Below are 10,000 nucleotides of genomic sequence, written 5' to 3' on the forward strand. Positions count from 1 at the left end.
ATGTTATTAAGAATTATGTATTTTAATGTTATTAAGACATTATGTATTTTAATGTTATTAAGACATGTATTTTAATGTTATTAAGAATTATGTATTTTAATGTTATTAAGAATTATGTATTTTAATGTTATAAGACATGTATTTTAAGTTATTAAGAATTATGTATTTTAATGTATAAGAATATTATTTTAATGTTATTAAGAATTATGTATTTTAATGTTATTAAGAATTATGTATTTGTTATTAAGATATTTATTAAGAATTATGTATTTTAATGTTATTAAGAATTATGTATTTTAATGTTATTAAGATATGTATTTTAATGTTATTAAGAATTATGTATTTTAATGTTATTAAGAATTTATTTTAATGTTATTAAGATTATGTATTTTAATGTTATTAAGAATTATGTATTTAATGTTATTAAGAATTATTTTAATGTTATTAAGAATTATGTATTTTAATGTTATTAAGAATTATTATATTTTAATGTTTAATTAAGAAGTTATTGATTTTTAATGTTTATTAAGAATTATTTTAATGTTTATTTATAGATGCATGTAATGTTTAATGTTATTAAGACATGTATTTTTTAAACTTTATTATAGACAGTATTTTAATGTTATTAAGACACGTATTTTAATGTTATTAAAAGATTTAATGTTTAATGTTTATTTAAAGACATGTATTTTAATGTTATTAAGACATGTATTTTAATGTTATTAAGACATGTATTTTAATGTTATTAAGACACGTATTTTAATGTTATTAAGACACGTATTTTAATGTTATTAAGACGTGTATTTTAATGTTATTAAGACACGTATTTTAATGTTATTAAGACACGTATTTTAATGTTATTAAGACGTGTATTTTAATGTTATTAAGACGTGTATTTTAATGTTATTAAGACATGTATTTTAATGTTATTAAGACACGTATTTTAATGTTATTAAGACATGTATTTTAATGTTATTAAGACACGTATTTTAATGTTATTAAGACACGTATTTTAATGTTATTAAGACATGTATTTTAATGTTATTAAGACACGTATTTTAATGTTATTAAGACACGTATTTTAATGTTATTAAGACGTGTATTTTAATGTTATTAAGACATGTATTTTAATGTTATTAAGACGTGTATTTTAATGTTATTAAGACACGTATTTTAATGTTATTAAGACGTGTATTTTAATGTTATTAAGAATTTTATATTTTAGTTAAGCAGGGTAGAGTGGAGTATCTATAACGATGAAAATTAATACCTTAAAATTTACTCGTCACGGTTCGTTGAATATTACTTGTGACAAATGTGTAATTCATAGTTTATTTCTTTACAACATTTCTATAGCCATTGCGGTGCATTATATCGCATGTAATCTGGACTGAAGAAAGATTGATGACTCAATGGAACGGGGACGGACGGGTTGCCTCAGGATTCGATTTTTAATTGAGCTTTATATAGCGCAATATCCACTAAATGTGCTCAAAGCGCTTTACAAGGGGTCCCTGACCAAAAACAACATTTAACATATAGGACGGGACATGACGCCTGCTAGGCGATATTACAATTTTTCGGACAAAGACAACACTGTTAACGGCCAGGTACTCATTTTACACCCGAGTACGGTGAGAGAATGTGAGTAAAGAGCCTTTTCCAAAGACTCAACTATGCGCCGAGTGCGAGGCTCGAACCCGGGACCTTCCGATCCGAAAGCGAGTGTCATACCACGAGACCACATAGCCGCAATATATGATATTGATAATATACCCACTGGTCTCCATGCAAGGGTCGTTGCTATCACGTGATCATTTTCAGAAGTCAAACCGAGACAAATTGATCTAGTTTTATAGAAGTACAGACAAAAAGCGTCCTACTTCTTTTGAAAACCAGAAACATTCACGGTCTATTGCACATGCTCGAGACTGACTTGGTTGAAACGAGACGATAAATGACGATTGGTTATATGAAATGACGCATTCAGTCATGCGTGAACAATAATGATGGTGACGATGACTACGATGTTACTAGTGTGAGTTTGTGTGAGTGTGTCTATGTCAATATATTGTATAAGATAAGATAAGATAAGATGAACTTTATTAATCTAAAAACTGGAAATGACATTGTGTTTTTTACATGGCTCAAGGTAAAAGATAAGATATTTAGCAGGATGGATGATTATACAACAAAAACAACAACAATGTATCACAGCTAGTTGGGATTTAGTACCGTAGAAAACATCCAGATCATTCATTCTCACACTCGCTCTTATATTTATGTTCTTCCTCATTAATTAAAGATGTCAGAAATAATGGTATTAGTAATGAATGGAAAGCATTATAACTACATAACTAAATAAATGACATTTGGTAATTCCTACTTGCAGCGGGTAAGAAAGATTTGTTATAGCGTTCTGTTTACTTTTAAGTGCAGCAGCGTATGACGTCTATTGCTCCATTTGAGTTGAGGGTACAAAGTATGATTTTCATCTCTTATTATCTTATTCAGTTTTTTATTACAAAGGGTTTTTAACAACGTTTCAAATTCATATCTTTTTGAGTCTGTCATAATTTTCTTGTTATAAATGTGTAACCAAAAGAAAAATTGCCACATTTATTAGAGGACAATAAAGATATATTATTATTATTAATAGAGCCTGTATTGAGATTTGACTTTGAACAATCAATTACGATAACTCATTTAATTCCTTACAAGAGGTTTAAAACTACTGATTCACTCCCTTGATATACAACAGTTATAATGTTTTGAAACTTACTTTTATGACGTCATAAGATAAATATTATGTCAGGTAATATATATATATATATATCAAACTGTCTTTCTCGATAAGAAGAATTTACCGTTATAAAAATGACGACCATTTTTAATCTTGACAGAAAAGAAAAGAAAACCCAAAAAGAAATAACTCTCCATTGTTTCCTAATTTAATTAAAGGTCTAACAGTTGTGTGGCTATGTGGGCTAGTGGTATGACACTCGCTTTCGGATCGGAAGGTCCTGGGTTCGAGCCTCGCGCTCGGCGCATAGTTGAGTCCTTAGAAAAAGGCTCTTTACTCGCATTCTCTCACCGTACTCACGGGTAAAATGAATACCTAGCCGTTAACAGCGTTGTCTTTGTCCGAAAAAAATGTAATGTCGCCTAACAGGCGTTATGTCCCGTCCTACATGTAAAATGTTGCTGTTGACCATGGACTCCTTGTAAAGCGCTTTGAGCAAATTTAGTGGATATTGAGCTATATAAAAGCTCAATTAAAAAATAATAAATTAATATCAATATCCCGTTTCTCACGATATGGACTATGATATATTAAAAAAAACATATGTAAACTTTTTTGTTACTAGTGTGCATATATGTGAGTGTGGTTATGTCAATGTATTGTATTGTTATAAATGTGTTACAAAATGACACAGTGCCACATTTTTAGGACAATAAAGATAAATTATTGTTTTTATTATTATTATTATTATTATTATTATTATTATTATTATTATTGTTATTATTATTATTATTATTATTATTATTATTATTATTATTATTATTATTATTATTATTATTATTATTATATTATTATTGTTATTAATATTATTGTTGTTGTTGATGTAGTTATTATTATTATTATTATTATTATTATTATTATTATTATTATTATTATTATTATTATTATTATTATTATTATTATTATTATTATTATTACTATTATTTTTATTATATTATTATTATTATTATTATTATTATTATTATTATTATTATTATTATTATTATTATTATTATTATTATTATTGTTATTATTATTATTGTTGTTGTTGATGTCGTTATTATTATTTTTATTATTATTATTATTATTATTATTATTATTATTATTATTATTATTATTATTATTATTATTATTATTATTATTATCATTAGTATTATTATTATTATTATTGTTATTATTATTATTAATGATAATAATAATATTATCATCATCATCATCATCATCATCATCATCATCATCATCATCATCATCATCATCATTATTGTTATTATTATTATTATTATTATTATTATTATTATTATTATTATTATTATTATTATTATTATTATTATTATTATTATTATTATTATTATTATTATTATTATTATCATTATTATTATTATTATTATTATTATTATTATTATTATTATTATTATTATTATTATTATTATTATTATTATTATTATTATTTTTTATATATTTATATATATTATTATTATTATTATTATTATTATTATTATTATTATTATTATTATTATTATTATTATTATTATTATTATTATTATTATTATTATTATTATTATTATTATTATTATTATTATTATTATTGTTGTTGTTGATGTAGTTATTATTATTATTATTATTATTATTATTATTATTATTATTATTATTATTATTATTATTATTTTTATTATTATTATTATTACATTATTATTATTATTATTATTATTATTATTATTATTATTATTATTATTATTATTATTTTATTATTATTATTATATTATTATTATTATTATTGTCACAGTAAAGGTTGTTCACAATTATCTTATTAAATTTTATTTTATTAAGAACTGAATTCATCTCACTCCAGTTATATTTCGGTAGGCTTAGATAAACTTTACCTTCTAATATTAGATCGTCTTTCCTTTTATAGCCTTCCCTCGAATTAATTTCTAATTAGTGAATACTTTTCGTTCTACATTCTGTCACGTAGCCACTTATTATAAAAGCTGATAGGTCTAACATTTGACACTCACTTTCTCTCCACAATCTATGCCGGACGGCCAGTCGTTCTATTCCTATATATATACTGGAAGATTTTTATCTTTTGGGACTTTGTAGATATTATATCTACACCATTAAGACGCTGGAGCTTTTAACTTTGATTGTATAATCTTCAAGGATCAAACCCAAGCCCGCTGTCAAAGGACTACACAATAACTTCTTACCAATTGCCTGGAAGTGGAATTTTACGAGTCCAACCCTGTTATCAGAGGAATAGATCATCCAAGCCCATCAACTGCCTGGAAACGTAAACTTATGAACCTGACATATTATCATAAGTTACGTAAAATATTCATATCTCTATTTGTAACTGCCACGATCACTGTTTATCTCTTTTAATTAAATTTCATCATTATTTTTATTTCATTGTAAACAAATCGTTAATTGTTTTTCATTTATAGTAACTAGTAAATTCTGGGGCCTCATTCTACATAGATCTTTATGCATAGTCGAGTAGCTCTTTACTCACTTGAGACCATGACATTTTGGAGGGGACACATATAAAGAATTGAATTTATTTAGTTACTTATATCTATTTCATCTAACCTTAAAGTTTAAATTGTAAAACTCTTAATTGCCCCACTTGATCATATTTTAATTGAACTCCCTATTTACAGGATTAATTTTTTTTACTTTTTCATTTCTTCATTTAAATGGAATAGCAATTTATCCATCCATTCTTTCATTCAAATTGAATAGCATTTTATTGATTCATTCCTTCATTCATTTATTCATTTATAAATTATTCATTCATTCATTGTTCATTCATTTATTAATCCATTCATTCGTTTATTCACTCATTTATCCAATCATTCATACATTTATTCCTCCCTTCATTCTTTCATTCATACATTATCCATTCATTCATTCATCTATTCACTCAGTTTTTCATTCATTCATTCATTCCTTGTCCACTTTGTTATTATATCACTCATTTCATTTTGTTGTTTGCCTCATTCATGAATTGTTTTCAATATGTTTACATTCCATAACGATTCATTCACCTATCATCCAATCACTCAGTGTTGTGAACACATTTTGTAACTATTGTAAATCTTACGATATTTTATTGTTTTGTATTTCAGACATCACTGTTAAACACTCTTCAATGCCTAATTACAATTGTTGAACAACCATTGAACAAGAGAGAGGTCCCAGCCACGAACTGAGTTGGTAAATATCTCCTTCATTATTCTCTTTTACATGAGTTGGGCATCACATAGTAACTATAGACATCGTGATTTGTTTTGCATAGTGATTTGTTTTAAATGCATTTTTGGCATATTACTGTTACCGAAAACCACTTATATATTATGTTCTGAAAAGTGAGTCTTTAAAAACTAAATAATAATAAAAGGAGTCTACTAGCCGTCGTGTTATATTTAGTGATAGATAACTTGGGATTATTTTGGCATCCTATTATTGTTATCACACTCTAGTATATTAGCGTCATTGCGAATAATTGTACACAAACTAACGACGAGTCACACACATTGGTGATACATTTTTCGTAGTAACATAGTTTAGAGTACACGCGATTGACACATTGTTATGGACTCAAGTCATAATAACTCCGCATTGTATTAACACATTGCTTTATAAGATATAACGATAAAAGGCATCAAATTCAACATACATAATAAGTTGAAATACGAGAGAGAGATTTCTAAAAATAGAACAGTTCATTCCAGTAAGTGTAAATAAATAAAACAGTCAGTAACAGTATCCTGTCAATATAATATATATAAAATATCGTAACTAATTTATTGCAACATGGAAGCATATAAAAGATACTTAAGTCTCGCAAAGGACTTAGAAATACCCCAGGAAAGAATATTTTCATGGTGCGAAGAGAAAGTAAAAGAAGAAAAAGAACATGAAGAAAGAATTCGTAGAGAAGAAAATGAAGAAAGAATTCGTAAAGAAGAAAAAGAACACGAAGAAAGAATTCGTAGAGAAGAAAATGAAGAAAGAATTCGTAGAGAAGAAAATGAAGAAAGAATTCGTAGAGAAGAAAATGAAGAAAGAATACGGAGAGAAGAACGAGAAGAAAGAGTCCAAGAAAGGGAACTAAAAAGACAAATAGCTTTAGCAGAAGAAGAAACCAAAAGGACCCAAATGATCCTGGAAATTGAAAAAACAAAAACCGGTCATGAAAGAAAACATAATAATAGTGATGAATTTTTAGTGAAACTTCCACGCATGCCAACATACGATGAACGCTCAGACTGTTTAGAATCCTTCTTACACCGATTCGAAGTTCAGGCTAAAGGTTATCGTTGGCCAGAAAGCAAATGGGCCACAGCCTTGATTAACTGCTTATCTGGAGAACCGCTAAAAGTTTTCTATACCTTAACAATTGAAGATGCAGATGACTATGGAAAAATTAAAGACGCTCTACTAAAAAGATTTAGATTAACGGAAGATGGTTACCAGGAAAGGTTTCACACTGCAAAACCGGAAAGTGGAGAAGACTTTAATACATTCGTGAACCGAATTACTCAATTTCTAAATCGGTGGCTTGAGTTGGCAAACGTAAAACAAGACGACTTTGCAGGCCTTTACTACCTCACGCTGAAGAATCGAATCTATCAAGCTTGCAACCCAGATTTAGTCGCATTCTTTAAAGAGAGAAAGCCAGAAAACTTGGACAAATTAAAAATCTACGCAGAAAACTTTAACAGCGCACATCCATTGACACCCCTTAGCAGAACATTGAAGGAACCATACTACGCTGCTGCTGCTCAGAGTCCAGGTACACCTAAAGTTCAGTACTCAAATAGAACGAGCCGATCAATCACTCGGAACACGCAAGTGAAACAGGATGACCATAGTAACAAACCATGGAACAAACAGTTCAATAGAGACCATAGCCGACCCTATCAAAACAAAACAAGAAATAGCACTGACAATAATACTGAGTATAAGAAAACCAACAAACCTATAATTAAATGTCAATATTGTGGAATGAAAGGCCACACAGCAGACAAATGTTACAAAATCGTGGGATATCCGAAAGAAACTGCAAATGCATCACTCCAAACCAGTGTAAATAATCAGACACGAGTAATGTCAGGAGAAAATATAAATGTGTATTGCGTGAAAGGTATGTCACTTTTAACACAAACTCACAAGTCAGGATCGCTATTTTTTTGTGAAGGCAAAGCTAATGGAACTGATTGCAAAATATTGAGAGACACAGGATGCAGTACAGTAGGAATAAAAGCATTTTTGATCAATGACGAAGACAAAACTGGAAAAACGGTACAATGCATCACATTCAGTGGCACAGTCAAAACCTTTGAAACAGCTAACGTGTACATAGAAACCCCATACTATACAGGAATAGTGGAATGCTGTATACTTCCCAACCCCGTCGCTGATGTTATTGTTGGCAATATAAAAGGTCTTAAAGACAACCCAACAGATGTAAAAGAATGGTCATTAACCCAAGAAACAGCTTGTCTAGCAGAAACAAGAAAGATGACTAAGACAACAGAGAAGCCAATGACTATTTCTCTTGAACCACAACAATTTGACAGGAACACGTTCATCGAAGAACAGAAAAAGGACCCGACTTTAACTTCATATTTCAATATCGCAAACAAAGGGACGAAATCAAAAGTTGAATACATCATTGAAAAAGATATTCTGTTCAGGTTACATAGGAAAAGAAACAAAATAGCTAAACAACTGGTCACGCCGAGTATTTACAGAAACAAAATCCTTGGAATAGCGCACGATTCAATAACTTCTGGACATCTTGGGAGCTCTTCCACATTGAAGAGAATATCCGAGAATTTCACATGGCCTGGAATTACTAAAGACGTCCTAGAATATGTGAAATCGTGTGACACATGCCAAAGAAGAGTCGCAAAAGGCAGAATACCGAGATTGCCATTAGAAACAACCCCAGTTATTGAAAAAGTTTTTCAAAAAGTTGCAATCGACATTATAGGCCCTTTAACAAAATCAGATAGAAACCATACACAAATACTAACACTAGTCGATTACGCAACCAGGTGGCCAGAAGCGATAGCATTGAAATCAACTACATCGGATCACATAGCTGAAGCATTGATGACAATTTTTACTAGAATAGGCATACCAAATGAGATACTGTCGGACAATGGACCCCAATTTACATCACATATGATGCATGAAACCATGAAACTCATGGGAATCCAACACTCATTCACATATCCCTACCACCCCCAAGCAAATGGTCTTTGTGAAAGATTTAATGGCACTCTAAAGAATATGTTAAGAAAAAGTGTCAGCAGAAAAACCAGATGATTGTGACAGATACTTACCAGCAATCCTATTTGCATATAGAGAAATACCCCAAGAATCTACAGGCTACTCCCCATTTGAGTTGATGTATGGACGATCACCTCGCGGCCCGATCAATATAGTAGCCGACATTTGTAAAGGGAATGAGGAGGACAATAACGAAATTATGTTTGCTTACGAATATGTAAGAAACCTGAAAGACAGAATAGAGGACACGTGTAAGCTAGCACAGGAATCCGTCACTAAAAAAGCAGAGAAATACAAGGAATACTCCGATCGAAAAAGCAAGTCAAGAAAATTTGAGATTGGTGACAAAGTACTAATACTCTTACCCGATGACTCGAGTAAACTTTTAGCTACATGGAAAGGACCATTCAAAATAACAGCAGTAAAATCTAATGTTAATTACGAGATTAAAATTAACAACACAACAAAGACATTCCATGCAAATATGCTAAAAAAATATTTTGATAGAGACACAGTGTCGCAACCTATGTTTACTAATATCGAAGCTTCAAATGCAGGATTAATCATACCGTTGGTCATGGGACACAGACACCCGAGACAGAAAAACAAACAAAAATCGCACAATTGCAACCACCTAAGACAAAAAAAGAAGTACGCAAAGTACTTGGGCTCCTAAATTTTTACAGGAAATACATTTACAACTTCGCGCACATCGCGACACCGCTAACAAATCTGACAAAGAATGGGTCACCGAACAAAATTGTTTGGACAGAAGCGTGTCAGAATAGCTTTAACCAATTAAAGGCATTACTCTGTTCAGAACCAATCCTTAAATTACCCGACATATCAAAAGAATTTGTTGTAAGAACTGACGCGTCTGATAAGGGCATCGCAGGTGTAATATTACAGGAACAT

At 29.5% G+C, this 10,000-nt stretch overlaps 1 protein-coding gene across 7 annotated transcripts in view; it reads left to right on the forward strand.

Annotated features, from left to right (window-relative positions):
* LOC144960150 (uncharacterized) overlaps window positions 1-10,000 on the forward strand; it is a 104,489-nt gene that overhangs the window by 61,011 nt on the left and 33,478 nt on the right. The window contains exon 2 of one of the 7 annotated variants that reach the window (XM_078893143.1): window positions 5,911-5,998. The exons of 5 other annotated variants lie outside the window; for them this stretch is intronic. The gene's annotated coding sequence lies outside the window, so the exon portion shown is untranslated. Of the gene's footprint in view, window positions 1-1,102; window positions 2,039-5,910; window positions 5,999-10,000 lie in introns of those variants that run through there. One more of the 7 variants, XM_078893147.1, reaches the window with a different exon arrangement.

The sequence above is a fragment of the Berghia stephanieae genome, chromosome 14 (genome assembly GCF_034508935.2).
Source record: "Berghia stephanieae isolate SIO BIC M18660-M18661 chromosome 14, UCSD_Bste_1.3, whole genome shotgun sequence".
NCBI classification, from domain to species: Eukaryota; Metazoa; Mollusca; class Gastropoda; order Nudibranchia; family Aeolidiidae; genus Berghia; species Berghia stephanieae.